Below are 15,215 nucleotides of genomic sequence, written 5' to 3'. Positions count from 1 at the left end.
AACACACTGTTTTCCAAAACACTTAATTTTCTGTCCTGTATTGTGATTTCTTTTTGCTGTTTGTATCTCAGCATTCTAGTAGATGATAAACTCCTAAGGGTGTCTTCCATTGAAAAACTGTTCAATAAATGCCTGTCATTGATAATAACAGATCGTAGACCACAGCTTTTGGTGGGTGGGAGGCAAAGTCCCTAAAGAAACCTGTAATTTCAGGCTTACTTGCTCTCCCATTTTAAACAGAAAATGTTTATTGAAGGCTTTTATAGCGTTTGATATTTGACATGGGTTTTCTTTTATTCTGCCAAATCCTATGAGATTAGCGAAATATTTGGGTGAGAAACAGAGGCACAGAAAGTTTAAATTCAATGCGAGTTCTTATCATCAGCGAATGAGTAGCTCAGAAAGCAAGTGTGTCTGATTGTCAGACTTGTGCAGTTATTTGACCTCACCTCATCCCATTTGGACCTACTTTGGAATGGAAATTGGGGACTTGAGTATCAAGAGTTTTCTGTCCATGGAATGTCAAATACCTTGTGAGCCTTGTAAGGATTTCCAAAACAAGACTCCAGTGATCTTCTCAGCAATGAGGCCCAGATTACTTGACTCTACCTACGGAAGCACAGAGTGAGCAGCTCCCTCAGAGAGTTATTCTTGTTTAAGGGTCATGTGAAAATGGAGATGCTTGAACTCCTTCCTCATTAGTGTTTTCTCATGTGCTGGAGTTTGTGGTGTGTTGTAAGAGGCTGCTTATTTGTTTCCGGCTACTCAGTCCCAAAATAATCATGCAGAAACCATGTTATTTGCAGTACTGTTTAGCCAATAGCCAATATTTCTGACTAACCCATATCTTAAATTAACCCATATCCATTAATTTGTGTATTGCCACAAGGCTGTGGCTTACCAGGTAAAATTACAGCATCTGTCTCCGGTGGGGCTACATGGTTTCTCTTGACTCACATTCTTTCTCCCAGCATTCAGTTTAGTTCCCCCCACTCCAACTCTACTCTGCCCTATCATGCTAAGCCAGCTTTCTTTATTCATTAACCAATAAAAGCAACACATAGACAGAAGGACCTCCCACATCAGTGGTGGTTTGAATGAGAAATGATTTCCATAGGCTCAGGTGTTTGTACAACACATGGTCCCATGTTGTCAGCACTGTTTGGGGAGGTTTAGCAGGTATGGCTTTGCCAGAGAGAGTATGTTGTTAGAGACTGGCTTTGAGACTCAGTCTACTTCCTGTTTGAACTCTGTTTCCTGTTTGTGTTTGAAGATGTAAGCCTCTAGCTTCCTGCTATTGCTGCCATTATGGACTCTTAATCCTCTAGAGCTATAAGTCTCTCTCTCTCTCTCTCTCTCTCTCTCTCTCTCTCTCTCTCTCCCTCTCTCTCCTCTTTAAATGGTTTTTGGTCATTGTGTTTTAGCTTAGTAACAGAAAAGTAAACAATCCAGAGTTAGTTCACATTATATTGGATCTAAGAGTCTACAGAATGCAAGATGCATTAATTTTATTCTACCATAGTCAAGACATAATGTTTCTAATTACTGGGTTTCATAATTTTTACATTTACTGAGAGTACTACTATAATCTTAATTAGGCTTGTGAATATAAATTGCTTACAGTGTTCCTAAACCTGTACAGTGGAGTCAGACTCCCCCACATCTGTATTCTCTTGTCTGTCATCCTTTGTGCCATGAAGGTATTGGTAGGCAGCATTTCTTGAAAGAACACTCTGCTCCTATGTCTCACATTGTTTTGTAAGGTGCTGACACTGTTTTTGGAAGGCTGGGTGAAAATGTACAGGCTTCCAACATTCCATCTCTTCTACTTCCTCGCTGATAGCAACTTTAGGGGGTGTCTTGTTTTCAGATGTGGTAAATGTGAAATGTTTATCGGAACTGATGAAACATGATACTATGATTCTACTTGAAAAGTGATTACAACGGTTGAACAACACTTGCCAACTTTTGGTATAGTCCAAAGAATCCTGGTTACAGGAAATGAGTGGACCTAGGTTGAGTCCTAGCTCTGATATGGCTGCTGCAAGGAGCATCAGCTTGCTCAAGCTCAGTCTTCTAACTGCCAAACAGGAATTAAGTAGTTTATCTCATGGTATGACTGTAATAACTAGATAGTTAGATTCCACAGAAGCAGGAAGGAATCCATCTTGGTTGTGATTGTATCTGAATGTCAAAAGAAGTGGTATGACTTGGGAAGAGCAGATGAACCCAAATGAACATTTAATAATGGAAAAGTGTATGCAGAAATCCTTTGTTGGCATGCCGCTGCAGTGTGAGGACACATACTGTAATTGCAGATGAAAATAAACACAGGATTTTCCACTAGGTATGTAACTCTCATTAGTCTCTTTCCATTTTAATGCACTTAGTTTGTGATTTTGGATCCTGTCTTAGTCCTAATTTCTGGTAATTTCTTTTATTCTAAACTTGCTTTTGATTTTCTTGTGCATTAAAAACTCAGTCAATTTCATTGCAAACCAGAAAACTATTTTATCATCTTGAATTCTTAAAAAAGTTATTTATTATAGCCTTTTAGTTGTCTTTATTGTTGAAATATTGAAATACAAAATTGAGGAAAGAATTATTGAAAATTCTGGTTAGAGAGAATAATTACTAATAGTGTTTCTTTTGTAATTAGCAGTGAGTGTATTTATTATTTAACCTGGTTTTTCACTCAATATAGTTGAGTATCTGTTTATATTTAAGTGGTTTTTATAATATTGTCTATGATGGGTTTCATATTGCAATTAGCTAAGTGTTCTAAATTTAATGAAATTTAGAATATTTCCATGGTTCACTACTTGAGCATCACAATAAGGAATATTCCTGAATATTTCTATCTATACATGTTTCTGACTTTTTGCAGAATTAATCCATGAAGATGGATTTACAGAGTCAAAGGGTGTGGAATTTTATTGTAATTTAGATGGGAACGTCTGAATTTAGCTTAAAAGTTTATACAGAAGGAGGTAAAGATCAAAATGGTTTTAAAGATATGTCTATCTGGCATTACCATAGTGTGTGCTTTGCTAGGCTCTCCCTCACCTCCTCAGCATTGTCTACTGTGACTTGGTGTCTGAGTGACATCACAGCTCAGGAGGATCTGGAACTGTCAGATTTTAAGACTGACAAGCCTCTTATTTACCTTATCTTCTACCCCCACCCCAAAGTTGAACATAGTGTCCTCACTAAATGACAGATAACAATGAGGAGCAGGTCCCATTATTCCCTCATTTCATCCAAGTGATGAATGACTGAGAAAATGAATGCAGTGCCTGGGCACCAGGGATCTGATTGTCACAGTATGAAAAGCCTCTTAGTGACAACAGCATACATGTTTCCATATTCCTGCCAACACAGCCGGAGCAATCTAGTTAGAATAGTCGATGTGCAGACTCCCGTGCGGGACCATTGGTGCTTTACAAACCATTTGTAGCCCGGTGTCACTGCGGTTTGCCAAGCTGTATCTCCCAGTGAAGTCCAAAATAAAACTACAGAGAGGCTTAGTTTTCAGTGTAATGGGAAACAGACAAGTGAAAATAATTAAAAGGTTTGAGGTACTCTCTAAAATTACCATGCAAACCTGCCCCAGAAATAGGTATTATTTTTCTGAATGTGTTCCAGCTGAACCATAGAAAAAATAATGACCAAATACTGTAATGGCTCATCGGTGGTTTTTGTGACCCATCTGTTGGTGGCAGAAAGGCTCCAGGCTGTTACATCTAAAAAGCTTCTGGTAAAAATCCAAAATCCCTTCGTGGCATTTTTCTGCCTCCAAATTCATTTTTTTGTGCTGCACTTATGAGGAAAAAAATATAAAAATGGTTGAAAGTTATTTGCCTGAAGATCAGTAGATTTCCAGCTTTGCTTGGTTCTTTCTAGAAAAGAGGGAGTGATGGTTTCATAATGCAGCGAGACAGACTTTGATGAACCAGATGCACTGACTAGAATTCCTCCTAGGATTGCTGCTATGTTCTTTGGTTAGTTAACCCTCAAACACTGAGTAACTCGCTATGATTTGCATTAAGGAAAACCTTGACTTGTATTTATAACCCAGCATGTGGGACACTGATCCTCTTTCACAGGTTTTGGATGCTGATGTCAGATGTAAGGTCCACTACACCAGTCATTAGCATGAGAACTGAGGGACTTCTGGGAACAAACTGTCTCTGGGACTCAGCCTGGAAGCAGGCGTCTCTTCAAGAGAGAGCCAGTGGTACATACATCATCATACCTGTCTTTTCCATTTGGGAACTGACCAGGCTTCTTCACCCATGTCAGAATCATGGTGGAATATGAAACACTGTGAATGAGATGACAGAAGCTTTAAAAATTGAGAGGGAGGGGAAATGGAGTGGGGGGAGGGGAAGGGAAATGGGAAGTGGGGAGGAGGCAGAAATTTTTTTCAACAAAAAATAAATAAATAAATAAAAAATCATGTGGGTTCTGGTAAAATCCTCGGTTGGGAAGTCCCTACTGAGCTCTAAGCTCAAGTGTAGGTGTGGTGTTATCTGAGGAGCCTTGAAGTGAATGTCTGGTGCCCAGAGGGACAGAGTGACTCACGCTGTCGCCTCCTGAGTCCTTAGTGATAGGAGGGGATGCTGTGAGAGGCTGGGGATGTTGAAGGCGAGTGGAATCGTGACCCAGTGGAATCTGAGCTATTTCTGTTAATATGACCTCGTTTACACACTGGGAAATTAAGGTTCTTAAATCAGCATTCAGTTCACAAGGCACTCATGAGAGGCATTAAGTTCAAGGGTATTAATGCTGCAGAAGCTTAATGCTATAGAGACCTAATATTAACCAGATTGAGACCTAACTGTGAAAGAAAATTAGAGGAACTAGTCAAACATAACTGTGCTGAAGGGCAGAAAATACTGGAAATGAACTTCTTTCTCTTGTAATGTGTATAACGTACGTCAGGGCTGCAGCGTTTCTGCCCTGAGCTGAAAGTCACTTTACTCATGTAAAGGGGTGACTGGCCTCCTAAGTAATTTATGAGTTAAATTATTTCATCTTTATAATAACCCTGTGAATTGGACTTTTAACCCCATTTCAGTGAAGAGAAAACTAAGACTTGGGGGACTGAAATAATGTATTTAGCATCACATAGCTAACAAGGGGCAGAACTGGCACAGCCATGGTGGAGTGTAGGGGTCAGAGGACGGCTTCTAAGAGTTACTTCTTTCCTTCCACCATGTGGACCTCTGGGATTGAACTCTGGTCCTGCAAGTTTGGTGGCCGAAGTCTACCATTGAGCCATCTTGCTGGCCTAGAAGTCACAGCATAAAAATCTAAACCCATTCAGTGAATGGCCACCCAAACCTTTTGGAAGGGTTTTTTTCCCCAAAGGCAAAGAATCTATAAGTAGGTGTGTGTGTGTGTGTGTGTGTGTGTGTGTGCGTGCGCACGCTCGCATGCATGCGTATGTGTAGTGGTTTCAGCAAATATGAATACAAGCTAAAGACATCTGAGGAATTTTACTTATTTGAAGACAATTCAGAATTTGAAGCAGAATGTTAAGGAAAAGGCTTTATAAGTTCTTGTCTCTCGGAGTCCTTTTATCTCCTCCCTGGAAGGTGAAAGCCCAGTGTACTAATCCCTCATGAAGGACTACAGTCTGATTTAGTTTCAAACCCTTTGACAGAGTGACCCATCACTAGCACCACCTGCCTAGCATGAAAAGGATTAACTCTGATCTGATGAGCTGTATTTTATAAATAGAATTAATCACGGACTACAGGGAGATGAGGTCATCAGATTTACACTGAGGTATTAATGCGTTGGAGACATTGAGGTCACATCTGCTCAGCTCAAAGGGTGAATCTTCTCTTTTCCATGAAGGTAGTTGGCCTTGACTCCTCAAATCGGGCATTCTTTACCAAACGGGACAACCCCGCTGCTGTCTGTGCTCATTGCGGAGCCGTGTAGAGGCCCTGTTGGAGGAAAGTGCATCTTTTCTTACCACTGTTGTTACCTCCCTAAAGCTATGTGTTGTTCTAGGACTGGAGCATTATGAGTTCCCTCCTGGATATCTTTGACCCATTCTGTCTCCGCTGTTGTAATATGCATTGTGTGACGTTTACTGTCACCTTTTTCTGATTTCATACACGAGAGGGGGATAAATGAATTTTTCCTGTCCACTTTGTTTTATTTTCTCATTGGGCCCCTGCATAGGAGCCAGGTGATAAAATGCTGAATTATTCCCATTATCAAGGCCATAGAAGTTTAATAATTATGTATCCCCTGTAAACTGATGTTGAAATGGTTTCCAACTCAGAGAGAGATACCTTTTTAAAACAATACAATCTCCCTCTGGGTCTGAGATTTTCTACAGGAACACACACCTGTGTATACACACACACACACACAAGAGAGAGAGAGAGAGAGAGAGAGAGAGAGAGAGAGAGAGAGAGTCACATATCCCACAAATTATGTGGGACTCTGATATTAGGGAGAAATGGCTGAATTCTCTCTAGTGTCTCTTAGATTTCTCAGTTTTCTGTGTTCAGGCCTAGGAACCTGTTTGGTTTATGGCTTAGCAGTAATGTACATTTAAGGTTCGATTTCTTTCTGGGGTAGGGTGGACTCCTCAGCTCATTCAAAGAAGGACTTATTTCAGACTGCCTGCACTTCAATACCTTCTAGGGTAGAGCTCAGAGAGATTGTGTGAACTGTGATCTCTGGGAACACTCTCCACTACACTTTATGGGCTCTTAACTCAGAAGAGATTGAGAGGGCACCTGTCATTTTGCATCAGGGAGGCTGGAAAGGCTAGGGCATATCACTCCAGACAGCTACGGTCTAGAAATAGTCTCTTCAGGTACCCAGCACTCAAGATAAGACTTGTTATGCTTTTAACATGGTTTGTCATCTCTACAACTCATGTCAAAGTTGAATCCCTATTTGAGGCATTAGGATGGTGGAAATTCAACTCTAGAGTGAGGCCTTAGGGAGGTGATGAGAATGACGTCACCATGGTAGATCCTTCATGAATACGGGAGGGTTTCTGAGAAGAGCGACAGGGTCTATAGCCATGCTCCTGAACATGCCCAGTCCTGTCTGATCTTAAAGAAGGTCAGGCCTGGTTAGAACTTAGGTAGGAGGGAGAGAGAACAAAGTGAGCCACATACTTGCAATTTGTCTGTCCTCATGTGACGCTTTGGACCGCTTCTGGGCCCTGGCAGAATACCATCACTAGTGGATCATAACCAAGAGCTACAGTAAACCTCTTTTTATTTTAAAGTCTTACCCTCTTTGATTCTGTATTACTGGCAAGAGGAGACAGACTAATAGACTATCCTCACAGCCTCCTTGGGCTATCGGTTTTACCTTTGGAGAAGCAGGGACTTCGGAGGTGACTCCCAAATGTTCTGGTGGCAGATAAAACATCTTAGCACTTTCCCAATCTGAGACTGTTAGTGTGAGTTTCAGAAGGCAGCCTGCCTGCCAGTGGCCAACTGCTTCCCGGGAGATTATTTATGCACCATGAGGAAGGAACCTTGCTAATGATTCTCATGTGATGGTACTAGTGAGTAATCATGGCAGATGAGTCAAGCAGAAGGTTACCCATCTTCAGAACCGCTCGAGGAAATCTAGCAGAGGAGTGTGCTGTTCTGTATCCTTCATGAAGTGAATAACTGCACGGGGTTCAGTGTAGCTGGGCTGTGTTAGAGCAGTCACATGTGAGAGCACATGGGGAGGAAACAGAGAGGAGAGAGATATGAGCAAGAAGGTTGCCGAAATCGTTACAGGTGGTTAGGTGCTCAAGGCCATTTTTATCCTTTATCCTTTTTTTTCAAGGACATTTTTATAAGGTCTTTGGAAGAGGAATGGAAGCAAAGATTCCTGGTATAGTGTGTCTGTGTTTTCAAGGAGAGAGAGCTTGCCTTAGCAGCCTTGTCATTTTAGTTGTGTAGTAAAAACAGCCCAGGAAACATGGCCATGATATAAAACATGGTGCTAGATTTATCAGTTTCTGCTTTGAAAGGGTAATGGAGAAATCTTCAGCATTTGCTGCTGACCACCATAGAATGTAGGGGAGGTAAAGAACTGGCAGGGGGCAGGCAGGGAGGATGCTCTCTCGCCATTTCTGGAACACTCAGTAGCCACGAGCATCTTCAGCACAGGCCCCAGCTGTTGCTGTAGATCACATCGGAATCACAGTGGAGGGGACTCTGCCTAGAAGAAGGGACTTGTCCAGGCTCAGAATGAGGAGGACTGTAGGTGGTCACTGGACAAATAAACCAGGGGACAGAGGAGTCTGGAGCAGCTCAGAATGAGGAAGACTGTAGGTGATCACTGGACAAATAAACCAGGGGACAGAGGAGTCTGGAGCAGCTCAGAATGAGGAAGACTGTAGGTGATCACTGGACAAATAAACCAGGGGACAGAGGAGTCTGGAGCAGCTCAGAATGAGGAAGACTGTAGGTGATCACTGGACAAATAAACCAGGGGACAGAGGAGTCTGGAGCGGCTCAGAATGAGGAAGACTGTAGGTGATCACTGGACAAATAAACCAGGGGACAGAGGAGTCTGGAGCTCAGGGTCCCGAGGGCAACAGACTCAGCTAGAGAGTGGTGGAGAGGTACCTGTCACATGTGCTGGTAACAGAAGTATCTCATTTCCCCCCCTTCTCCAAGCATTTAGTCAAGCACAATTAGACATAGAAGTAGCTGCAAAGGAAGTGGAACGATTACACAGTTAAAAAAAAAGATCACCTGGCTGGCAGAGCAGAAAACACACTCAGTATGGATAGGGAGTAGGTAAATCATTTCCATGTCATGGTTCAGAAGACCATGGAGCGTATTGAAGAACCAGCCCTGCAGAGACCAAGTACCCCTAGTCACTGGCTGCCAGCCCTGTATTTATATTTTACACAAGCCACGCTGAGCCAAATAGAGGAGAACTGGTCAAATTAGCAGGATGTGAGTCCTCATTCCTGGAACTTGTTAAGAGGAGGGTATCAATCAGGCTTACTGAATTAGCATTTTACTGATAGCAAAGCACAAAGCCTTTTAATGATGACTTTGGAGTCTCTGAGCTTAGGCTCTTGACTGCCTGTTCCTAAGCAACCAAAAGATTGGCAGAGAGTGTGTTTTGATGTATCATTAAATAAAGGCTGCACAATGCTGAAAACAGTAGGCAGAAATTGGGATAATTGTATTTAGTTTTGGTGTATTATGTCAAAGATAAACAAAGAATCCTTTTTTTGTCCTAGAAAACCCCCATTTCTCTCATAGAGATTATTATTTCTTTCTAATTTTGCTCCTGAAATTTAAGCTTACCATTTCTCTTTTATGAAAAACATTTCAAAGCTTTCTTCCCAGTTCTTTTCTGTCATAGAAAATTATCCTATATGCAATAACAAGCAAAGGGGCCTGGGCGGATCTTCCAGCAAACTCCCCACTGACTTCTTGCTTTATTCTTCTAGAAAGCACGATTTGGAAGAGTAAAGACTCTGGGCAAATGCAGCTTGTTTTAGCCTCCCAGTCATCACCATTCCCTCTGTGGTGCCTCTCCTGCCTCTGCAGAGGCATGGCATGGAACCTTGTTCAAAATGACACCTGCATTTGCCTCTTCTGTACTGCATTTTTTAGGATACTATAGCACTGTATGATGGTGGTTAGTCACTTGCTTGTTCCATGGTGACTTCCGGTTCCTGTCCCACATCTGAGCTTCAGATGGTATCGGATTTATAATGAATACTTAATAAAGATGTAAGAAATGCATTGTGCAAGGTTCCACGGTTAGTCAGTGACCAAAAATAAACTAAAATCAGGCTTTTCAATTTTCTGGCTTAATGCTTTCTCATGACCTGGGGAAATATGAGATGGATGTGGAGACAGTTGCATTTGGAGAATGTGTCTTCCTGGTGCTCTCTTCAAAGGTAAATGGACCCCAGTGGTATGATAAAGACTAAGTTAAAGCAGTTTGCTCTGACTGTGAGCCATTGGGACTTCAGTTCCAGCTATGCCATGGGCTGATCCACTTTCCTGAGACCTTTCCTTGAAGGACTTTGCCTTGACCTCAGATGGTGCCACTTTCCTCCCTGGCAGTGATTAAAGAACTGAGCAACTGCTCCACAGGGGCTGAGTTAGCTTCTTGTGACTCAACAGTTCTGAAATAGACAGAGATTGTACATGAGCTAGCCTTTGAACACACAAACTACCCACTTTCATACTTTCCTCCATGGCAAATATTAGCTTTCAAATTCTGTAATTTTGGAGGTCTCTGAGACTTACGAGAAATCCAGGTTATTCATTTTCTTTCATTATTAACCGGGATGCGATGAAGCCTTCTCTATATAGAAGTTACATTGCAGGTTCCCCCTTTCCATCTCCAGTGTATTTACAAGGATACTGTATGCTACCTGACACCACTTGTTTATTTTATTACTGATTACAGCTCCCCATCCTCTAGTGCACCTTCCATGGGCATCTATTCTTCAAGACATTTCTGTATCAGAGTTTCTGATAGATTCTAATTGATGAATACACTGGTAAAAACTTCAGTATTCATTTGATTCGTTGCTTTTGTGGCACAGAAGACCTCTGACCCTCGTGTGGCATATAACCCAGGAACATTATGCTCCCTAGGTTCTTGAACATTAGTATAGAATACAATACCATTATAACTTGCATTAGATTTCAGCTAAGAACCAATTCATTACTTGGGAAAGTAAATGTGTTTTTCACAATAAGTAGGTGAGGCCACTTACAGGTGTGGGTATTCCCTGAAGTTATAAACACCATGACCATGACTTTGGAAGGAAAGGGTTTATTTGGCTTACTTGATTACACAAGTCCATCACTGAGAAAAGCCACAGCATAGTCCTGAGGAAAGGAACCTGAGAGCAGTAATCAAAGCATCAACTTAAGGCACGTACCTTGGAACCAGGAGCTGAAGCAGGTATGCTATCTATTGGCTTTGGTCCTCACAGCTTGCTCAACCTACTTTTGATAGAACCCAGGACCACTTGCCCAGGGAAAGCACCATCCACAATGGCCTTGACTCTCCCACATCCATCATTAGTCAAGAACAGACCTGCTTGCCGGCCAATCTTATGGAGGCATTTCCTCAAAGTTTTCTTTTCCTAGACAATCCTAGCTTGTGTCAACTTGACAAATATCATCCTCATCAACCACGACAATAAAAGTAAGCAGCCTACCCACTAAGTGGTAAGTTTTCAAATCACTGAAGTTTGCACTATGGAACTGTAAACATCAATTGCCATATTCCTGTTTAAATATTATTATTTTATGGAAGCTAAGAAAGTGAAAGTCACAGGTTCCAGAGGACAATTTACCACTGTTTCTGTCACTTTCAAGTTCATCAGCATCTTCAGCTTCAGATTACTTCATGCCTGTTTCTCTCAAGTTAGATTCTTGCTCATTGCACCTACTTCTTGTATTGATATTACACAGAATATTGATCTTAGGTAGTTTCCCCTTTATTGAGCAAATTCTTTTGGGCCAATGGGCTTAGATATTTCATATTTCATATAGGCTTGTTTTCTAATTTGGTGGCAAATAAAGCAAATATGCTAAGAAAATTGCATGCTTACCAATGTGACTCTGTCACACCGAGGCCGTTTCCTAGTGTATCAAGAGCAAAAGGATTGGTGATCATTATTCTCTAGTTGCTTCCTAGATCTCTTCTCCATACATTCCTGTTCTATTTTGTACTTCAGATGGCCCTTTTGTAGTCTACATAATCCCTAGTCCCATACCATTTGGTCAACTGGAGACACTGGTAAACAGGGAACAGAAGAAAAGAGAAACCAGACATTTCTTCCAATTCTTTTCCTATCCTTGTAGCAGTCTGGAAGTGATGACATTCCTTTGTGGCCAGAACTTTTCCATGCTCTAGTTTTCACTGGCTTATCATACTGCGTTTTATTCTTTCCTGCTCTTTCTGGTCCCTTGTTGCTTCCATGGTCTCTTGCTGGCTCCCATGGCCATGCCCGTGCATCTGAAAGTTGTGCCTTCATTTGAAATCTCTTCACTTCAGCCATGTACAAAGTGCCATCTGTCTCCTCTGGTCCCAGAATGACACAGAGCTAATCCACTCTGCAGAAACAAGCATTAAATCATTTCGTATCCTTCCACAACCATTTTGATTATTTTTCACAATTATCTTGCAACCTCTGCTCAAAAGAATAGATGGGGATGTAAAAGCTGTGTATAAGAGAAGGGCCCTATATCATGGTAGGAAATAAGAGATGGGCCAAGAAAACACATCAAAGAAACAAAGAAGCAAATCATTCCATCTTTTCTGCTCCTTGTCATCGTTATATTTTATCTTTTGACACCACTGAGGACTTGGAAAATTTATGTCTAATCTTGATACTCTTCTTTAAACTTTCAGTTGCTGTCTGGTATCTGTGGAGCAAATTTGAAATTCCACAATATGGTATGTGATTCATTCATATTAACTTTTCCTTGACCCCATTCTGCTGGTCTGCAGATGAATCATTCTGGTCTCTTAACAGCAGGCATCACCTTACATGTTTAGTTCAGTGTTTCTGTCTTCATAGTCTGTCATTTATTTCCCATTCTGTTTAAAACCTATATTACCCACCCCAATCCTAATAGTCAGAATGGACTTAAAATGAAGGAGTAGAATGGCTGAGGTGGGGAAAAGACAGTGAGGGGGAGCAAGAAAAGAGATATCTTGATTGAGGGAGCCATTATGGGGCTAGCAAGAAACCTGACACTAGGGAAATTTCCAGTAATCCACAAGGAAGACCCCAGCTAAGACCCTAAACAACAGTGGAGAGGGTACCTGAACAGACCTTCCCCTGTAATCAGATTGATGACTACCTTAATTGTCATCATAGAAACTTCATCCAGCAACTGATGGAAGTAGATCCACAGCTAAGCACTGGGCTGAGCTCCCAGAGTCCAGTCCAAGAGAGAGAGAGAGAAGTGATAATAGTAGCAAAGGGGTCAAGACCATGATGGGGAAACCCACGGAAACAGCAGACTTGAGCTAGTGGTAGCTCACTGACTCTGAACTGACAGCCGTGGAATGCTTGTTTGTTCCCGGCCGCCCAGACCTGAGATAATCACACAGAAACTAATTAATGAAAACATTGCTTGACCAACCACTTAGGTGTATTGCTAGCTAGCTCTTATATCTCAAATTAACCCATCTTTATTAATCTACGCATTACTATAAGGTTGTGGCCAACCGGCAAAGTTCCGCCAGTCTCTGGTAGGTGTCTTTCTCCTTCAGCAGCTACCTGGCTTCTCTCTGACTCTGCCTACTCTCTCCTCCTTTATCTGCTGGGAATTCCCACCTTGCCCTATTCTTCACTGTAATAGGCCCAAAGCAGTTTCTTTATTAACCAATGGTATTCACAGCATACAGAGGGGTATCCTATATCAGGGAAACCTGCGTAAGCCCTCTGAATGTGGGTGACAGTTGTGTGGCTGGGGTGCTCTGTGGGGCTACAGTGGAACCAGGATTTATTCCTAGTGCTTGAACTGTCTTTTTGGAACCCATTCTCTTTGGAGGGATATCTTGCTCAGTCTAGATATGGGGGGAGGGCCTTTGTCCTGCCTCAAAGTGATGTGTCAGACTTTGTTGAATCCCCATGGGAAGCCTTACCCTCCGAGGAGTGGATGGTGGGAGGGAGGGAGGGTGTGGAAGGTAGGTGGAGTGAGAGAAAGGGAACTGGGATTGAAACAAAAACAGAAAACACTATCCTGAGTGAGGTAAGCCAGACCCAAAAAGAGGAACATGGGATGTACTCACTCATATTTGGTTTCTAGCCATAATTAAAGGACAGTGAGCTTATAATTCGCGATCCTAGAGAAGCTAAATAAGAAGGTGAATCCAAAGACAAACATATAGGCATCCTCCTGAATATTAACCTTCATCAGGCGATGAAAGGAGACAGAGACAGAGACCCACATTGGAGCACCGGACAGAAATCTCAAGGTCCAAATCAGGTCCAGAAGGAGAGGGAGCACGAGCCAGGAACTCAGGACCGCGAGGGGTGCACCCACACACTGAGACAATGGGGATGTTCTATCGGGAACTCACCAAGGCCAGCTGGGATAAAACCGGACTTGCTGAACATAGCGGACAATGAGGACTACTGAGAACTCAAGAACAATGGCAATGGGTTTTTGATTCTACTGCACGTACTGGCTTTGGGGGAGCCTAGGCAGTTTGGATGCTCACCTTACTAAACCTGGATGGAGGTAGGTGGTCCTTGGACTTCCCACAGGTCAGGGAACCCTGATTGCTCTTCGAGCTGATGAGGGAGGGGGACTTTATCAGGGGAGGGGAAGGGAAATGGGAGGCGGTGGCGGGGAGGAGGCAGAAATCCTTAATAAATAAATAAATTTTTTAAAAAAGATGTTTTCATAGCATTATAAAAAAAAGAAAAAGATCATCTCTCTTAGTTCTGGCATAAAGTTGCATGTCAAATGCTGCTTTTCTAGATTAAGAGTAAGAGAGGCTTTGCTATACACTTCTGTAAAATCACTCTTTATGAGTTTTCAGGCTTCACAACCTGAAGGTATAGCATCCACTAAATGGGCAATGTGTCAATTAGTTTAGGATCCAGAAGAAACACATCAGTGAGAATACTCACTCTTCCTTTAATTCTTCTTACTGCGTCTTTATTTCTTTTAGAAGTACATTTTCCCTTTATGATGCTACCCCCAAGATTGTTGAAATATAGATAAAGAAATTGCCCACATTGTTCCATAAAAGATCTACCACCTAGTGGCCTTGTGAAAAAAACCCAAACAAACAGAAATAATTAAAATTCAGAGGCAGTTCACTACCAAATTACAAGTTTGGCAGTTTTCATTTGGAATTAAAGGAGCCAGATTGTATTCATTTAAAATGTTTTATATTGGCATACCAGATGTCATCCCCCTGAGAACATTCTTAGCAATTAAAATATATAGATACATAAAGTATAGATATACACATATATATTTAAATGGAGTGTTATGTGGCATTGTTGCTTTTCTGTCATGAGTCAGGGGAGATTTTGAGATTGTAGTATGAGTAGACATGATAACAAGCTCCCTTCTTGCCAAGCCTCCATCAAGGAAAAAAAAATCTCCCAAGTTGTCAAAGCAGATGGTTATCTTAATCTAGAAAAATCTAAGGAGGAAAAGTCTGAGGTTTCATTTGCCGACCCATAATAGGACCCACAAATAGCAACT

The sequence above is a fragment of the Microtus ochrogaster genome, chromosome 1 (genome assembly GCF_000317375.1).
Source record: "Microtus ochrogaster isolate Prairie Vole_2 chromosome 1, MicOch1.0, whole genome shotgun sequence".
NCBI classification, from domain to species: domain Eukaryota; kingdom Metazoa; phylum Chordata; class Mammalia; order Rodentia; family Cricetidae; genus Microtus; species Microtus ochrogaster.
This window is presented reverse-complemented; position numbering follows the sequence as displayed.